The sequence below is a fragment of the Falco punctatus genome (genome assembly GCF_963210335.1).
Source record: "Falco punctatus genome assembly, chromosome: 8".
Classification (NCBI taxonomy): domain Eukaryota; kingdom Metazoa; phylum Chordata; class Aves; order Falconiformes; family Falconidae; genus Falco; species Falco punctatus.
In genome coordinates, this window is record NC_137588.1 from 31,022,593 (window position 1) to 31,043,528 (window position 20,936).

At 41.7% G+C, this 20,936-nt stretch overlaps 1 protein-coding gene across 7 annotated transcripts in view; it reads right to left on the reverse strand.

Moving 5' to 3' along the window:
- SEMA5B (semaphorin 5B) overlaps window positions 1–20,936 on the reverse strand; it is a 295,424-nt gene that overhangs the window by 254,628 nt on the left and 19,860 nt on the right. The gene's annotated exons all lie outside the window — the stretch shown is intronic.

Consider the following 20,936-nt stretch of genomic DNA (forward strand, 5'->3'; position numbering starts at 1 on the left):
TCCAAAAGCTTAATCCAGCACCAAGGTAGACCAAAATTAATTTAGGTGCTGCGGCTTACAGAAATATCCACTGAGGTGTACAGCACACTAATAGACCGTGAGCTGATATTGCCAGTTATCCCCTCTGCAACATCTGGAGTCTCCCCAGGCATGTGAGCTTCCTTTTTTTTAGTACCACTGGTGCTTGCAGACAGTGATATGGCAGCCTGAGCTTCTTCCCCAACACTGAGAGCTCCGACAGGCAGCCAGCTCTGCAGCTGCCCAGAGACAAGTGCTAACACCACAGGGCTCCAAGAGCTCAGTGTTTTTACCAAACTGGTTTTGAGAACTCAACTGAACTACGAAAAGGAAAGAAACAGTAACAACTGGTATACAGGCCCAAAGGTGGGATTGACTAGAAAGGAAGCAAAATCTTGAAGGCATCATGTGAAGGACCACAAAGTCCCAGGTGGGCTAGATACTGAAGAATAGACTGAGCCCAGCTGATTTTGGCAGCTCTCTGCAAACAAGACCCTTAGGAAGCTAGGTCCCTTCTGATAAATTGACTGGGATGAAAACAGCTGCTCTGCAAATTGGACCTTGCCAGAGACGAGCCAAATAAGTGTATGATAAAGACCATACATGATCCTAGGGAGAAGATCTGACAAGTCAGACTCAGGAGCCAGAAGCTCTTTACGATGGCAGAAAAAAACAACCCACAAAACTCCAAACTAAAACCAGAGAAGCAACAGGCTTGCTGAGCCAAGCATCACCTCCTAGATAACAATCTAATGAGAAATTTCTCTCCAGCTCCCTCCCTCTCTCCTCTCTTCCATGCATGCATTCCTTTGATGTAGAGCTGCAAGGGCTGGCCAGGTGCAATCTGTTTTATTGAGTAATATGCATATAGGTTTGTAAAATATTCTCAAGACTTCAGATCAACCAGGGTTCAACGTTTTATGTCTGAGTTTCAGCTCCTGGCAGGGCAGTTCAGCAGCTGCTGACTGAGCACACCTCCTCACTTGGAAGGCCCTGTACCTCCCCTCTTCAGCTTGCAGGTATCTGAGTGAAGAAGCTGAGGTGCAGGACAACGCTGCATCTTTGTGCAAGAAAAGGTTCAGCAGCGAGCTGGGTCTCAGGGAGGGGAAGGTAATTTAAGGTGAGTTTGCAGGGGGTTCACTCACTTGCAGTTTCTCTGAATCAAACCTGAAAGGTCCTGCCTGTGAACTGGGGACTGCTTGGAAGGGAAGGGCTGTGGATTTTAATGTGCTGGCTGCTCTGTTCTGGGCCACCTCATGGAGATGTACTTCTCTATTATTCCTTTCCAAGTGAGGCCAGATTGTTCATCCTGGCTTTGACTCCTTTGCACAAGTCCAGCCATGAGCTATGGAGCTGGTTTGGATGATTCCCTTCCCCTCATCACGCAAGGACATGTCAGTTTAAACCTGCCTCCATCCCCAAGAGTAGGTGTCTGGAGCGCACTGCTGGGCAGACACCCAAGACAGCTCTCAACAAGCTAGGCTGAGCCTTGAAAGCAACATAACCACTTTTTGTCTGGCACTTGAGAGCAACGTAGCCACTATGTCAAGCCAATGCAACCTGCTTCCAAGGAAGATTAATTAACCTAAAAAGGCATGACACTAGTGTCATCACCTGGCTCTGGATTGCTAAACAAGCACCTCCAGGGCTCACCTGGGCATTTCTGAGAAATGCTGCTCTGCACCACATAAGCTGAGCAGCATAGCATACTACCTGCTGTTGCTCACAGCTGAAAACTTCTACCTGAAGTGCAGGCAGAGATGTACACACTATTCCACCCACCCCAATACACACAGCAAGATGACAGCCAGCATCCAGAGACACTAAGCAAGTACAACTCAGAGATGGAAAAAGGTAAGACAAATGTAGCAGGAGGTCATTATAACACACCCAATTGCTCATGACTGCCTTGCTCACTGGAGTTATTCTCCTCTGTCCACACATGTCTTTCCCTAGCCCTTGACCCTCAATCAGTGCCAGCAGCAGAGAAGTGTCCGACCCCAGAGCAAAGTGCTAGCCCCACACAGCATGTACAGAAGATTGAAAAATACCCATTCCCCTCTTCCTTTGCCAGGGAATCAGCAGATGCTGGATTCTGTCTACAGGTTTTTTCTTCTCACCGCACGCAAGGAGCAACTTCCAATATACATGCTCATTATGCTCCAGTGGAGCATACAATAAAGTAAAGGTAAGCAGCAGCCAGAGCACAGCAGCCAATGATGGGGAAGCTGTTCTCAGCTTACAAAATCAACTCAGACACTTCCAGAAATTCACATCAGATATCCACCCTCTCTGAATGGATAATAAATATGTCTGACCCAATAATCCAAGTGTTATCTGCATTCCAACTACCAAATCATACAATACAGCTACACACCTGATGTAATTTTAATAACATAAGACCACAAAGAGCAATGGAGCGCAATGGCAAAAGCAGACAAGGGAACATTGATTTTCAGATTGCATTCCACTATAAACATCAAACTACTGGTGGTTTATCTGAAATATAAGCAGACCTAAGCAGAGAAAAGGAGGCTGAAGTTCATGTGTTTAGGCTGAATGGTGCTTAACGTGCCAACCCCAGTGAATCCTGCAGACAAGCTGCCTCCACCAGCCATAAACAGATATTCTAAACTGATATTCTTCATTCAGGATCAATACAACTTCAACTACAGTTGAACTAACTATAATAGCTGGATTTTGACAATGTTCATCATGTTATGCATCACAGGTTCCTGCCTAAAGGGGAAGAATTTAAACTTTTTAGCACAGATAATTATATCTTATCTTAAGGCCTTGACCAAACTCCTCATGCTTGCATAACAAGTTTTAAGACCCAAAGTGCCTTCAGCTCTCACTGAACTCTTGTAGTTCCAGGAAGCTGTTCAAGAACAGCCTCTGGGGAACAGGTCCTGATTAAAGGGAGGCTCACTGCTAACTTTTGCTGTCATTTACTCAGTAATCAGCCAGGTATAACTTTCCTGGCTCCAGTTGAATTATTCATTTTTACAACCACAAAATCACAAGCACAATTTTGCACACTGTACTTCAACTTCAAGTCAGACAAAAGATCTGAGTTCCCTTTCAGAAGCTACTTTCCACCCAGCATATTTTGGAGCACATGTACTATGTTTCTTTGGCTAAACCATAAGCCATTAATCCCTCTCCCCATTTAGAATGCATAAGCTTCCAAACCACACACCAAATAGCACTGACAAGAAGGAATTAAAATTTTAGCCTACTTCTCAACAGATGGGTTGGACAGACCTGTATTCCTAAATCTTACACTGGCATGAGCTAGGAAATTTGGATTTATCTTCTGGTGAAGATGGACTCAAATGATACAACTTAAAAAAGGCTAAGTTAGAAGCATTAAAGAAGATACCAGCCCTGTGTTGCAGCACAAACAAACCAGCAGGCTGCAACAAAGCTTTTACCATTGGTCAGATTCTACTATCCATGCCATGTCTTGTTCCTCCAGAGGCCAGACCACACTCCTCCTTTAACCACCCCTCCTACAGTCCTCAGGGCTATTTAACAACTCAGGAGAACGAGCTACAGCTGCACATCATCCATGTCAATCAACCCACTGCCGTGGAGGCAAGGCCACAGCTGCATATTATCAACACTAATCAACCCACTGCCTGCATTCCTCCACAGCCCTGGATGCAGGGAGAGCTTTCTAGGGATGAATTCTCTATATATTGATGCACTGCATAGGTTCTGCCCTAAACACCTGTAGCTGCCTGCTGTCAAAGACAGGCACCAGAAGAAATTGGGCTTTAGCATGGCAGGCCTAGTGAACAACAAGAGGAGAACTTTTCCCAAACTTTGATGACTGTTAGGTTTGACTATCACTTGGCAGCCAACAGCCAAGTTTCCTTCTTTACTGACACACTGAACGGACATGCAAGGGCCTTCCTTCTGTCTGGGCCAGCAAAATTTAGAGCCAGATCTCAGCTGAAAGTCATGACTTACTTACAGTACAGTATTACTGTAATGCTCAGACTTCCTAAGAAATACAGTGGCCACAGAAAGGAGAAAGACTGGATTGAACAGGTACAGCCTCCAAGGAGACGACACTGTTTAGGTGCTCTCTTGCTTCCATGGGATTCTGTGGAGGACTCCCTACTGGTTTCAGTAGTGACAGCATCATTCAGTTACCTAACTGATAAAAAAAATTATATTGGCTTTGCTATAACATTGGTCCCAACCGTAACATTTTCTGGTTCTATCAGAAGCTTTTTAAGTACCATTTGGTGCTCAATGAACCTTACTTCACCAGCACTGTCTCTCTGAAATGCTGAAGAAATGCAATTATGCAAACACTTGCAATTGTGAGTTTACACAAGAAGGGGACATGCTTCTAGACTACTGTCTGCTTTTCTTTGGTAGAAATACAGAGCTGGTCACATTTTGGAAGGTATTTAAAGCCTAATATTTTTCAAAGAACAAGAGATTTTAAAGCAACAGAGATTGATTCTCCACTGGACACCTCCAATTGCACACAGGTACAACAGTATCAAACAAATGGCCAAGAACAATTCTGGATCTGGAAAACATGCTTTTCTGTGGGAGATTTAGAGAATTCAATCTTGTTAGCTTATCAAACAGCAGGTTAAGAGGAGATTTGATCACAGTCTGTAAGTACCTACACAATATCTGGTATCTGATCCTAGGCAGTTCTTTAATCTGGCGGATCAAAGCCCTAGAAGGTAAAATTAGACAAACCAGAAAAAGCAGACCTTTTACTTGGCCTTTCAACCTGGGGTGTCATAGACTGTCCATTTCTTGCATGCTTTAAGTCTGAATTTTTTCCTACTATAGGTATGTTCTAGCATAGTCATATTATTGGATTTAATGCCAGAATTAGTAGGTGAAATTCCACGTTCTGTAATTTAACAGAAAATCAGGCTAGATACTCATAGGCCATCCTGGCTTTAAAAATAAAAATTAATTTGAAATGGAGTTATACAAACAACACAAAATCATTATACAAACATGCAACTTAATAATGCCACTTATCAAATTATTTTTTGATATTTACGACATTTTTACAGCAAAAGCTGTGTCAATTCTGAAGCAGCAGGTAAAAACTATTTTTCCTTTTGTCTGTAAGGAAGTTGGCTCCTCACTCCTTACGCTCTTGCAATTTATTTTGAGGCAAAGTGAGGAGGTTTGGGCTTTGTTTCAGTGGATTTCTTATTATTAATTTCTCTTCTATATAACTGATATTGAGGCATCTTCAAAACTCCCACACATGGAAAAAGCACATTCATAACCATGAAGATCTTCAGTCTTTAGCCTGGAATGCAGCTGACCTTTCCTTTTTCAGCCGTTACAGTTGCTTAGCTTCCACAAATGGATATTTACTCTTTGTACTTTTCCTTTTTTTTTTTTTTTTTTTTTTTTTTTTTTAATGTTCCATTCACAGTGTGCTAGGGGATTTCACTCAAAGTAACACATGCTCCACAGATTAGCAGGCTCTTAAAAATATGCTTGTCGTCTCTTTAAGGGTCTGGTCTATTAAAAAGAAGTTAACCGAAAGACACCCATTAGCTTTTGTGGGTATTGGATTGGGGCCTAAATTATTGCTGGTGCTGAACATGCAAAGTTGGAAAGTATTTCAGAAAACATGTGCTATATACTGCTCTATGAGTCTAAAGCAGATTTCCCTGAGAATCTTTCTAATCTCCAGTGACTAGCTCTGAAGAAGACATCTGCTCTCCCACAGAGCACCTCCCTCTGATGATGAGCAGGAAACAGGCATTCCCTGTGTACTCACAGTGGATTTTTATATCACTCATCTTGGGCTTTATGCCCTACACACATACACAGATACACAGAGCTCTTCTATACACCAGGTTCTCTCCTCCCCATCCTGCACTGTCAGCTTTTCCTTTCTAGGCCATCAACAGGAAGAGTGCTTGCTGCTCACAAAAAACAAATTATCAGTGATTTTTCTGATATTGTCACATTTTTTTAAGCAGGGGCACCATACCCCATATACACACCACACCTGAATGTACGCATCAAATGCACCTTGCAAGTTGAGGAGAAATGCCTTAATGGATCAAACAATTGCATGTGATGTACGAAGTACATTTTCCAGACTCCTAAACATTTCCTTGGCAAGACCATCAGCGGGCTCTCCAGCTCATTACGGAATGCTAATTACATCCCATCAAGTGACCTGAAACTGCTGAACAGCACTGAGTTAAGTATACTTTCATGGGAAACACCAGAAAGCTGAACATCTCCACAGTTGGCTTAGAAAAGATTAGTTTACAGAGACGTCTGTTCCTTGTCAAAAAATTCCTTCGATTTCTTTCTTTCATGTTGTACACGGACAGATCATTATTGGCTTGAAATTGCAGAATCCATTTCTTCCCCTTAAGAAAATCCATGGTAAGTCTTACTGGGTTAAACCAGTAATTTCAAAAAAATTAAATGAAAACAGGCAGAAACAGGTTTCTGAAGATAAACAGAGGTTTAAAAAATAGCTTTAGTTTTAAATGGAAGCAGTAGCACAATCATAGAGCTGAATTTTTCTAAGTAAACCCAGAATCTGAAATCCAGTTGTATGCAATCTACACTGCTCAACCACTCCCACTTATTCCAGTCACCTCCCCATTTCCCCACTACTGTGATGCTCACTTCTTGCCTCTTCCCTTTAATTAGGCATCCAACCCACAAGCTGTTTATAGCAGCAGTGTCCCATTCACTGCAACAGGGCATGAGGTCTAGCTGTACAGAGCACTTTGCCATCTGTTCAGGGCTGGGTCTGACTTACGTTGCATGTTTGAAAAGCATCCCATATGCTGAAGCCCCAGTCCTAACAGAGGCCTCTCAGGCAAGGCAGAACAGGAACCTGCTTAGATATTAGTACAAAAATTAAGAATTACGGGTTTTTTCCAATGCCAAGCAGGTTCTTTATTCCTACAGCTCTCCCTTGACTTTCCTCAACTTGTTTTAAAGCTCTCCTGAAGGAGATAAGTGTCTGTATTTACAAACAAGGAAACTGTGCACAGAAAAAAACCTGATAGCAGAGCCAGAAATAGTACCTCAACTCCCCAGTTCCAGGCCAGCACCAAATACACTAGGCTACACTTGTCTTTCAGGAAGCTGCTATGGTCAACTCCCTTTAACTGCTGCATTAGTGGTTCTGAATGTGCTGGATTTATTTTAGATATCTCCTACCCAGGGAGACAGCAAGCTAACTTGTGCGTAAAATATGCTAGTATGCATTTCTGATTTGATGTCTATAATATCCTGCTTGTTTTATGCTAGAGAGAAAGAAGAAAAAAGCTTCAGGATACTATTTGCTTCCACCACACTGTTGAAATGGCAGAGGATAAAGGCATACATGGGGAAGTCAGGAATAGATTTGCAAATAGGTCTTATCTGTTCCAGTTCTAGATGCATTAACAGCAAGGCTCCTGTGAGTTATCTCTGCTGGGTATGCTCAATGCCAGTTTAAGGAAAGAAAAACTATTCGTCTCCAACTCCTGAAGAAGCTCCTACCTTACCAACATTGTTGTGACACTGCTGAAAATGCCAGATACGCATCAGAGCTACAGAGTTTAGAGCTAAACTCATCAGTATGGAAAGAGGAGACAGACCCCTCTCAAATCTGCACGCTCATCAGCTCTCTTTTTCCCTGACAGTTTTGATTCAGACCATCTCAAAGATGCACTTTTGACCACTGCAGAATCTGAGCTCTGCTCTCCTCACAGCATGTGAGCTGTCTGACCCCAATGTCCCAGAGCTGATTGGGGTGACAAGTGACATCTGACAGACTGACAAGAGAGAACATCTGCAGAGCTAAGATATGCCAAAAAGGACCCTGGAACATGGAGCTGGGCCCTTACCTGGAATAATAACACTTAGGTCCACAGAGATTAGTTGTTTGAATTTGATCATATTCTCAGTTCTTGAGGAACAATTAGAACTAAAGACAAAGAAGGAACCTAGGCAAGGAATACAAAGAAAGTAGAAGTTGCCTTTAAGAAGGCATGCATTCAGTTGGTCTCCACAGTCTAGGTAAGTGTACTATGTGTTCCAGACTTCTTTACATGCTGGTTCCAGTAAAAAAAATAAAAATACAGTTAATTTAGTCAAATGGGGGTGATCATTCATTTAGAGACAAGAATGCAGTCCACCCCTGAAGGCTAAAGAACTGCTTGCAGAATTTGCTTTCCAAGAAAGGAATTAGGGGGTCAGAGCAAACAAGGAACTCAACATGAGCTCCCAGTGCAATGAGACCAGCAAAGCCATACATCAACAACAAATGGAGAGCTGAAGCAGAAAGTTCATTTAACTTGAGTTGAAATAGTATATACCCTAACCCGGTTCATCTGCACTAAAACAGCAGGGAGCATTCACACCACCTAAGGAGCAGCTGACCTAAGAGGGCAGTAACCTCAACACAGCTAGAGCCCAAAGAGAATATGGGAACACAGATCTGACATTTACAAGCTGGAGAGAACACAGGGAAAATGGTGAAGACAGCTTTGTATTTTCTGAAATGTGTCATGAGGGTAGAAGACGGGAAGCAGCAGTACACACAGAGAGATGTGTGTGTACATCCTCTACATTTCTGAGCAATACGAGACAACGTGCTTCTAACTTTGGCACTTGCCGCCTTCTTATTTCCTCTGCTCCAGCAATGAACATAGCGGATATACACACTGGATCACACAACTGGAGCCCTTCGGGAAGCACACGCCCATGTGGGGGTGCAACACTGCACTGACCCCATGTTCCAGGCACAGCCCCTTGGCGAGCTGAAGGATCTACTGACGAGCTGCACCTTCAATAGGGGCTCACCAAATGGGACAGAGATCACAGAACTCCACAGCAAGTGGATGGCAGACGGCTCTCAGGGATTAAGGGAGCTCTCTGTAGATGCCCAGCCAGTATAGATGCAACCAGTATAGCCCACACCCCTTAGTCGTGTTCTCTCACACATCACCTAAAACTTTTACATCTCCAGCTTAGCAATGGTTGAACACTTACATCTAAGCACCCACTATGAAGCAGAAAGACTATCAGCTTTCCCTCATCCACAATGTCACCTCTCTGTGGCCTGGAAAGCCCACAGTGATGGTGCAAAATAAAAAACTGCCAGCGTGGCTTGATGAAAGCCCATGCAAAAGTATCCAGGATACGTACGTGTTCCATGCAGGATAGGGTAGGCTAAGCTACCACTTCAGCGTGTGCATACTAAGTGAAGGCTTTGCAGTGCTACTGAAGAGAATGCATGAGGTGTCTATTTGCACAGACAAACACAGTAGTCAAATTCAGTTATTCTCTGTGGCTGGCTCTGAAACAAAATGCTAACACACTAAACAGTGTTTTAATGAGAGGGTCCCATCCCTGAAGACCTGGTAGTTCAATTTATATAGCAGAAGAAACAGGGACAGTCTTGTCTGCATAATTGGAAAATAAACCAGCATATCTAAAATGTTCAGAATTGCAATATGGTTTCACTTGCCATGTGGTTTTCTATGTCTTTTTCCTTTGCTTGGCTTTGGCCTGTTGTCTGACAATACAAGAGGTGAAAAATAAATTTCTATTGGCAGCTCCCAACATACACCATACTCTTCTAAAAACACTCAGGGTTAATGAGGGGAAAAAGGCTTTTCTAAAAAATGCTGGTTTCTCTACACATGTACCTCAGAAGACATGTGAGCCCTTTGAGGTTAGAGCAAGCTGAAAAATCAAAATGCAGCTCAGTCACCTAAGTGATGGTATCTGCAATTAAGTACTGCAACACCGACAACCCAGGTTCAGTGCTGGCTCTGCCACTCCTCAGTACCTCAGCCTCTGGTCATCATCTTGAAAATGGAGTTCAAAAATTGAGTTCATAGTAGGCCTTCAGCAAAAAATTTGTGCATGTGCTACAGCTAGTTCAAGAGGGTACTGATAATTTAGGGCAATTATAACAATACAACTCTGCAGATCTTGCTCTGGATTCAACTTTTTTGCTAGACTCACAAGAATAACACGCCAGCTGAGACAGCCGCTCCCCTGGCAGAGTAAGCCAGCTGTAAATCTAGAAACCTGTCCCAGAGTCTTGGCGTTTGGATGCAACATTTCAGCTTGGACTCATCTTTAGTTTAAATCACCAAGGAGGAAAATTCAGCATTTGATTGAAACCACTGATGTACAGAGCTCTTCTTACTGATCGAAGAGAAGTGATTATCTGCTCTTTTTTGAGAAGGAAAATGACTGTTCCTGAAGGAGAGACCACAAATGCCAATGTGCATTTTCTTTGGAATTCTGAGTTATATTTCATAGCTCCAGATAAAAATTAATGACCTTTGCGGTGTGGAGAATGCTCCAACTGGGATCACTTTTTCTTTTATTTCTTATGCCTTACAGCACAGACACAGAGTAAATATCTTTACAGATATAATTGTGTTATATCACGATACTAGACAGACATGGTGCTGAGACCAGACAGTAATTTAGTCACTAAGGCTCTGATCCAGTTTTTATTGAAATCAGCGTAAAGGTTTCCTCTCACTTCAATGGCTATTGACTGGATCAATCGTTTTGTCTTCATAGCTGGAACACAGCAATTTTCCCTTATTGTTCTGTGACCTTGTTTTCTCATTAAACTTCACTCAAGGGATTCATAAAATACAGAATACTGTATATGGAAGATAACTCAAGAGATTTATTCTACCTAGTCATGTCTAAACAGAGTAGTGACAAGCAGGCAAACATACTTTTCCTACCATGCAGTCTGCTGGCTATCATGAGAATTTCAAGTTTTACTTCACACAAGGTAAGATCTTACACATCATAGCCAGATCTCACCCCCTACAAGTCATGGAAATACATGTAATGGAATAAACTAAGGATGATTTGAACTGTAACATTGCTGGGGTTCGCCGACATCGATTTGAATTGGACACTTAAATGTATATAACAAAAGTTTGGCTGTTTGTGCTCTTTTATTGAACTCTGCCAGGTCATCCAGTCTCTTGCTCTCACATACAGCCACATCATTGATCCCTTTCATAAACAACCATGATCCACATTAAACACATTCACCCTTTCAACAGCTGTGACAGAAGCCTGTCCCTCACTTCTCTAGTGGACAGAATGTTATAGTTCCCAGCTTGAACTTGCAACCAATATATACATATGTAATCTTGCACTAGCCAAGACTTTTAGCTTACATAGTTCTTTTCCTTCCCTGGTATTAACACTTGTGATACATTTAAGGACGCTTACATCCCTTTTCCACCTCAGCTTTGCTGGGCTAAGCAAGCCAGGTTATTTTTGTTTCCTCTCTAATGATGGCTTTTCACTGCAGTACTTTGAAGTGCTTGCAAAGATTTAGACAAATTATTATATTTTGCAGCCAGATTTGGCCATGATGACCTCCTGAATTACCCTGGGTACGGAATACCACCTGTAATCCTGCATTTTGGCCATAATTTCAGGTTGAACTAGGGCGCATATTTAATAGGCAGCAGAGAAGCAAATCCATACTACTCTAATGCGTCAAGCCCCAGTTCTGCTCAGGTACCAAAATTATTAGAGACTCAGTAAAGGACATACAGAGGGTAGAGCAGTAAAAACCAGAGGCCATGAAAAATGCTGTATTGTTTTAACAAATACACGTTCTATGACACAGTGAGCATCACAAAGTGCTTTCAAAGTTAAAGTATAAACTTGTTATTCGCCCAGCATATATAGCAATATCAAGCTTTAGAAGTAAGACACCTAGAAACAGCTCCACTTGGTTTTATTTCTGCACTAATATTTTAAAATCATTTCAAGAGTACAGGGGGAAGACAATAAAGAAGAAAACACAGAGCTTGAATGGGAAATTGATTAAAGATAAAAGCAAAACTAGCTTTGAGGTTTTGGTCCGAACTAAAAAATATATGGACAACATAATGGCAACATTGGGGTTTACGTTTTCTTTTGTAAAAATAATGTAACACAACAATAGGTCTTAACGTAGCAGAGTATGTTCATTAGCCTGGCCAGTAGATCTTCAGCTGGTGCAGGTCAGCAGCATGCAGAAATGTCCCATCAGGTTCTGAGACACCCTCGTACTGACCCTTTCAAAAAGAGCTGAGGCATCCCTGCGAGTCTCACACTCCTTTATCCTAAAGACTCCAGTCATCTGGCCCTAAGGCTTACTCCTACTGTGTGTCTTCTTCAGTTCATTATAGCTTTGAAGCAAGTGGAACTATTTACAGATGAGGTGCTAATTTTGTATAAGCAAATACAGCACAACCTGTGGCTTAGCTTTAAGAGCTCCTGAGCACCCACAGCTTCCATTAGCTTTCTCTGAAGCTCAGTGTCTTCAAAAGCAGAGCTGTCATGCCCTCAGGGCCTGGTTTTTCCCCAACCCCAGAAGCACTGAAAACTAAAGCATAAAGATTATCAAAGGAGTGTGTGAAAATGTACTAGATTGTACAGTGTACATTAATACTAAATATGTATCTATCTAGTGCTCCCTGCAGCTGGTCTGCCAGTGAGACATCAACCAGGACAGCTCTACAATTAGAAGAGCAGATAGGCTGCCACATTTTCATTATGAAGAACCAGACAAGGTCTTACTGCTCACAGGTCCATGAACATATGCTTCCCCAGGACTGACGCTCTATGAGCTAAAAAAGGCAATGCACTGGATAAACCTGTGAAGGTGTTCTAGTCTAAAAAAGAGGATCTGTGAACACTGGGATTTCTCCATTATTGGCAATAAGGAACATGAGTATTGCTAAGCCTGAATCTACAGCTTTCCTGTGATGCCTGGATTTAATTTCCAGTAAGCCTGTACTTTACAAGAACATTATTTTTTTCCAGTTTTCTTTGGCTCTGTTTTCCAGGCCTTTGTATTTTGAGACAGGAGAGAAAGCAGTCCATAAAGTGTTTTAGAAGCGGTATATCCTATGGATTTAGGGTAATATCTTAAGGATATTTAGGGACATATCTTAAGGATATGAACTGAACCATGACTTCTACCTCTGCACCTCCATAGACTTTTGCAAATACTGCAGGCACTGTCCTGTCCTCATTTCTGAAAACAGTGGTGCTTTAAGATCTGGCCATTCCTTCTTGCTATCAGCTTCATTAAAAGCTTCATTAAATGAACTGTTTCACGTTGTACTGAAACAAATTAGGAATACTTACATGATCAGTCAGCTGCACAGCAGATAATGAACAGCTGAGAGACAGCAACAACCTAAATCAGTACAGCTGTTTAAAAGGCATGGGCATGACTGTCTTCCAAAATTTCCCATATCCTTATGAAATAGATGAATATGCTAATAATATGCCCCTCTCACCCCTAGATTTCTTGATTACCCTTGTGTGGTTTGCTGTAGCCATACAGGATCCAGGGCAGACCTGAGGACAGACACTAGACTTGCAGGGGTCCTCAAACTACGGCCTGCGGGCCAGATATGACCCCCCAGGGTCCTCCATCCGGCCCCCGGTATTTACAGACACCCCCCGCCAGGGGTTGCGGGGGGAAACCAAGCAGGCGCAGATGACTGCCTGCCACTTCATCCGCGCGCCGACCCCCTGGTTAAAAAGTTTGAGGACCCCTGCACTAGAGTCTCCCCTTACTGCATCCACTTCTCAGTTGGTGTTGGCAGTAGCACCAGACAGGTTCCCTGTTCATCTGAACTCCCTCCAGCAAGTTCCTCTTGACAAACACTGCAAAATAATTTTTGTCTAAACCAGCTGTTAGGCTGGTTTTATTGTTGTCCATAAAGCAACTGCATTTGGAAAAAAAACTTAGGCAAAGAAATATCACAGAGGAAGCCCCTGTAGTTTCATAAATGCTTGTGTAAATAAAGCTTTGGCATGAGTGTCTGCAAAACCAACTCATTCAAGCCCCTCCTCATTTACTGAACACTTCTGCCATTCACTCAGACTGCTGACAGACTCTGGTGTGACTTTTCTATGCTATGCCATTGGCCACTAACAGACGATAGCCACACAAAACTGCAATGAATTACTTTCAAGCAGCTCTAAACCTGAAATTTGTCTGCATAAAAGCCTATATGAACACTTGAAGTAACAAACAAATTTATCAAGACTCAAATCCTTGTGTAAAGACAAAAACCGAGCTGTATTTGCTGAAAGCGGTGGTTGTGATTTAGATGAGGGATACAGAACCACAAAGAAGCTACCTGTTCAGCAGAAGCCACTGATGTATGGGCACAGTGGCCTAAGCAGTACATTATATTTCCTAAAAGGGTCATCTTGCCCTGACTACCAAAGCAGGCAATATGAGCTGACATCACACATAAGAACGTATTGTCTGTATGTACAGATGCATATGATAATCTTTAACACAAATCCACCAGAGACACAGGTGAACAGGAAAGAATCTGAAACAAACTCCTACTTATTTCTAATCTAGGAAATCAGACTAAAATTCTTCAGTGGGGTTTGGGTTTTCTATTTGTTTTGTTTTACAGAGGAAGAAAATCCATGCTCCCAGGATGCGGAGATGCTCTATGCCAAATGTCAGCATGGAGCACATTTTTACAGCCAGCTTCTAAACCCATGAATAAAGAAAAGGGCTCAGTGGAAATACTGACAAAAGTTTAACCACAGTGGGCCAAAGTTAGCCTTGTGTCGGTGCAGGCAACTCCACTGATGTTAATGGACTTTTACACCAAGGCTAGAATTGGCCCAATGCCTGTAGCTGGCACAGCTAAAATCTGCAGGCATGATATGGAAAGACCGCAGCTTGAAGGGACTGGATGCTTCCCGCTGAACCTGTTGGGATTTGTGTTCATCAGAATGGATTGCATCAGTTCCTTCATGAATGAGCACCTGCAGATTCACCCATGATCAGCTCTAAAGAAACTCGATGCCAGCTTTTCATGGGGCAGTGATTATGGATTACAGTGCTCCTAGCAAATTGTAAAGCTTGAGGGATGATAATGTGCCCCTCACTGGCAGAAACCTCTGTCAGGCCTCCTTTTGCACACAGTGCTGTGCTTTGTGGGGTTTTTTAAGAGCAAGACCACACAGGGATTTTGACATCCTGTAAATGGAAAGCTGTAGCTGGTGTTTAAACGTGATGAATCCGATCCTGAGGGCCTTAGTTTCAGCAGGGAATGAATGACCAAGCTCAGGGAAAACAATGGTGCATTATCAAATTAATTTCACACTGCAGATCACGTGAGATTCCCCAGAGTCCCTCCAATGCCAAAACACAATCCGATTGTGTAGATCAGCAGCACAACTGCTGTCATCAAGGGTAAATTAACTGGCTAAACTCATCCCCTGGTGTAACCTTACTTGTATCACTGAGTAGGACAGTGGGATCCTGCAACAAACAATTCTAATGTGGAATTTGACCATCTTCAAGTTTTGCCAATAAGTGGAATTTCCAGTCTGTTTCTACTGCATAAAATCAGCTGCTCTGATGAGGAGCTCCACATAGGCATAAATTTTGTCCATATGGAGTCCCACTGCTTTGAAGTAAACCATGCTTGCTCCAATTTCATTAATGGAATTATAGTGGTGGGTTGCAGCAGGCAGCCTCTGCATCCTACGCACACACAGAAGCACAAACACCTACACACAGCCTGACATAGACCACATCTGTATCCTAATCAAACTGAAAGTGATTTAGGCTATAGTCCTGCAAAGAATTCTGCAGGGGGACATATAGAAATGCATCTTGTGAAACATTTGTTGAAAAGCTGTCCTAAGCAAAGCAGCCTTATTTTAGCAAATGCCAAGCACCTTGAAGATGCACACACTGAAATAGTTCAGCACAGCACGAGATCTTGCAGTGCTGTGGAAACCAACAGAACAGGTACATTAGGCATTTAACTAAAGGCATTCAGAGTTAAATGTATGGTTGGCTACCATGAGCTGAAAGATGAAAATTTTCTGACTGCAACTTCTGTAGCTTCTTAATATACTGTAGGTTTTTCATGTCTTGTCTTACCTGATAGATTCCAAGGGCACCTTACTTAGAAATTAATAAACAATCTGGCCAAAATTTAAGATAAGATTTGAGGAGAGAAGGACTGGAGGGGAGTAGCAGCTGAGGAAGAAAAGACTTCAAAACCAGGAGTGTTAATACAGGGCAAATAATCAAAACATACAACAACTACAATCTAAGTAATAGCTATGCCTAGACAATAAAAAAACAACAGTAAACTTTGTGGTAGCATCTTACCACTTGTCAGATGAACATAAAAATTGACTCTATGAATGCTCCTAGCCCTTGCAAATGAGAAGTGAAGCATGTTAAAATAAACAAAACAACCTCCAGCAAGATTTTGGAGATGAGCAGCTGGAGTGATAACATCTTACTCCAGCTGAACTCCAACAACACCACCACATTCGATGGCAGCCTCTACTGCACAGAGAATCAGCCACCAAAGAGTAACTCATTACACTGTGGTCCCACGATGTAAGTAGTCACATCAGCATACTGCAGGCAGCTGCAGCAATAAGCCTTCCCCAACATTTATAAATTCTACATGGTATATGTATTTGGGGGTGTAATGCATAATTTGCATGACATATTTAGAAAGCTCTAATTAATTTTGTGATCGATGCTCTAAAACTACTGAGTGAAGTTAAGATCTTTTTAAAATTGTTAAATTACATTTATGAATTAACACAAGCAGGGCTGAGTAATCACCACTTCATGTTCATGTATAGTTCATTCAGTTCAATTAAGTTCTGCTGTATAATGAAGAGGAGAAAATAGCCAGACAAAATGCTATTGCAAGAATCTGGGTGACAACTAATACAGTTCACAAAAGAGTAAGAAAAATGGTAGATTTTTTTAAACCTTTTAAAGAAAATAAGTCTGAGATTTATTAAGGAGGCAAAATATGTACTATTACTGATAGAATTATCTCACGCTCAGAGTGATTAAATGTTTTGTGAACTACCCTTAGAAGACATTCTACCCTGTCCAGCAATACAGTCATGTCTGCAGTGGAAGACAGGTACTGTTTTAACAGCATATCATACAGGTGCAGAAACATTTTAGGAGAGAAAATTAGGAATACTATAAACAATTGAAGTGCTATGAGGAATTATGTGCAGACACGAATACAGTATCTTGAACATTCCTTGTATAGGGAACATATGGTACTCTTCCTCCTGTAGATGGGGCTAAATATTCCTTGTATCTTGTTTCGGGTTTACCTTACTACCTATCATGATGGTAAGAGAGAATCAGTGAAAAAATAGTAACAATACCATTGGCATCAAGGATTAAAAGGGAACAACTGAATTTTTAGGGATTTTTTTTTCCCCTGTGCCTTACTGACTGGTTGGTGAGCTCACTTGTTACTGAACTGAGGAGGGTAATACAGAAGAGAGGAGTCGGTTGATAAGCCAAAAGTGAATATGGATCCATATTCCCCAAACTCATCAATCCTAATTCTTTGTGTGGAAAAATTTCTCCACAGACCCTCTCTCTTAGTATAAAAGCTCAGGAAAACCGGTCAATAACACACACACACACACACACACACAGAGCTGTGGCTGCCTTGGTCATCTTGGTGACGTTGATTAGTGCCTACCCACACAGAAGCACAACACACCTTTCTCTGAAGATTTATTCTCCTCTGTAACTCACCATGGCAGCAAGAATATAAATTGCTCCAATTTGCAATCTGACCAAGACTCAGGGGCTCAAAAGCAAAGAGCATCGAGGTATGAAATGGATGGGTACTGACCATGATAAGATATGAGAATTATTTCTTGCCTTAAATATAATGACTCCAACAACATCCTACCCTTTGGCAGAGGAACTCAGCACATGAATCATGATTATTGCCCTCAGTTCTGCACTGAAGATCTCGTCATATCTGACTCTTCTCAACTTGTGAGAACCTGGAAAATCACGCCCCAAGTCTAGATCTGCAGAATGCTAGCCACATCCTCTTTAAGCCATGACATAACAAAAAAATGCTTTTTCACGCCATCAGCAGAGGTGCTGTTACGATAAATGCCTAGCGCTGGTGGTTTCTCTGTACACATGCTGACAGATGCAACTACTGTTGATCTAACAGTGAGCTCTTCACCTTTGAGAAGTCCACATGAGAAAGACAAAACCATCCATCTCTCTCAATTTGCTAGGCACACCAAGAGGAAGAGCATGAAGCAATGCTAACTGACTGGAGAGCAGACGAACACTGTAACATTGTGCTGCACAGGCAGCACAGTCAATTCCTGCAGCAGATACTCGTTTGATCAAAAGTGGTTCTGCTGGCAATTTACTTTTCTTGATCCCACAGAAAAAGAGTTTTAGTCCCTGTTTTAAACTTGACTTCTACTTGCTGCCCTCAGGAAAATCAAGGCCAGATAAATGATTTTCAAAGACATGACAGTTTCTTTTTTTCAGATTCCGAAAATGATTTTGTCTTGATGAATAATACAGGCTTTATTCGTTTAACTTAACTCAGAGCTACAAAGCACCTCTGCTCTCTCCAGGTAACCAAGGACACATGCATTTTTAACACAACTGTCTCAAAATGAGTTTGCAGGGCAGGCAGTCAAAAAATCCATCCTGTAACCTGGATAATGAGATGTGGAGCCATTCGAAACCATTCAGCATGCCATGCTGCCACTTCTGCAGATTTGCTTTATTAAGGAGGGCTACACTATAAAGTATTTATTTCTTTGTTTTTATTATTATTGGGTGGGGGTGGGAGTGGGGAAGTTACTCAAAACCAATATTTTTAGATGCATCATGTACTTCTAGAGCTCCACAGAAACCTGAGACTTCTCCAGAAAGTATAGATTAACATCACTGGTTACTTCACAACATCAAAACACAGATAATTTAATTAGAGAAAGTTAGTCTCCTCTGAGTTTGCTGGATCTAACATCAATGTTATCTTAACATGATGCTTTCTCTCTCATTTCTAATTCACTCCTTGCACCCAGACACCAAATTTCTCCTTATCACACTATAACCACTCGTGCTTTTGACATCACATCCCAGCATGTTTCTACACCACTCACATCTCTACCATTTGGTTCCCAAGCAAGACAAATAATCCAGCCCCACATCAAAGCAACAAGTAGGCACAATCTGAAAACTGCACAGGTTTCAGTAATGGAAGACAGCAAGGAACAAGCAAGGTCTTATTGCCAAACAGCAAGGAAAATTAATGAGGCTTTCAAATGCCTAACTGGCAGTGTTAGTGTGTTAAAAGAATGTAAAAGAGGGGAAAGGACCATCTGCCTGCCAACTATGAGTACTCTCTGGCTGGTGCTAAAAACTCCACTGACTGCTGGGCTTGAAATTCAGGTATTAAAACTTTAAGGGATGCATTCAAGACTTTTATGAAATGAATGTGATTTACACCAAAAGACACAGCCGGTGATGCCTTTTAGCCTCTCTTACTTTCATTAGTATTTTGCCTTTAAATGGATTCTCTGGATCTTTGGTCACCGGTAGGATTTCAGGCTTCCAAAAAAGGTTTTTATTTACAATGATTCATAAAATGTATGAATCAGGGGTTGATTTATAATTCCAGACTGCTGCTTGGTCATCGAGTTGAAATAAAAGAAAATGGTAACCTAATCATCAAACTAAATGATGGCAAGGATAGTCTGAAAAGGAGTATTTTCCTCTGAAACCATTTTGCTCTATGTCCAGATTCAAATCTGACACAGTCAAAAGGAAGGACTCCTCTAGGATTTGGTAGTAGACGAACCTATTGTAAAGATAATGCACCATTTGACACAGTAGTGGTTACTCTTTGGTTTCTGAAGGTTTTACAATAGTGCCTACAAGTAACATCACCCCTAAGTCACAGCTGGGAAGACCCAAGTATCTCAGCTACATTTGCACCATATATCCCTCCCTTACACACAGACATACAGAGTTTGGGGAAAGCAATCTGTACCTTTCATGCACAAGCCCCCATTCAGAAGCTGTGCTGACTTACCCTGACAAGCAAGATCACTTTCCTAGGGCTATCACATGAAAAGGTGTTAACATTCATGTTAAAAAAGGAGGTTAGTGACTGGACTCATATTGCTCCAAGACTGTGGTGCCACATTTTCAAAGGTATCCAGAATTATGATTTTATTCAGAGCACATAAGATGCACAAGTGGCTTTATCAAAGTACATGCAGGAGTTTGAGCTGAGCATTAATTAGTGGCACCAGAAGATGTACAACTCCAGAGCGAAACCTGAAGCAGCATGAACTGCAATTCATAAGAATGAAGCTTCCACTGACCATTGATCACTGACACAACGTATGTAACAACAGAGCTACCTACCAATACTGGAACAGTGTAAAAATCTAAAAAGAGTGAGTTGGTAGAAGGGGAAGGAAATTAAGGAAAGTTTAGGCTGGCTGTTAAGAGTTCATTACTGGTGAATGGTACACTTTCCCAAGGGAAGCAATAGATACTTCGTTATTTAAAGCCAACAGGAGAAAATGCAGGGAACAATGTAGGGAACAATCCCACATCCCAGGGATGAGCTGGATAGGCTGTCAGCCCTTTTCCAATAGTCATTAGCTTATGATTTACCAATAATTATTTTCTGAATTAAAAGGTCAAAAGACCCTCACCATTCTGCTTACTAATTTCCATAAATATACATATCCCAGGGATAAGCTGGATAGGCTGTCAGCCCTTTTCCAATAGTCATTAGCTTATGATTTACCAATAATTATTTTCTGAATTAAAAGGTCAAAAGACCCTCACCATTCTGCTTACTAATTTCCATAAATATACATTACAGCAGACAGAGAACAAGTTCTCCCTGTACAATATGCTGTATCTGTCACCTTGCAATTACTGAAATACCATGCAGCAAAGCCTCTTCACTACAGAGATTTTAGTTTCTAAACAATGGTGAGGATCACTAATTAGAACTTTCCCTTGCACTTTGCGAAACAACAGAGCTGTTGCACCATGTTCC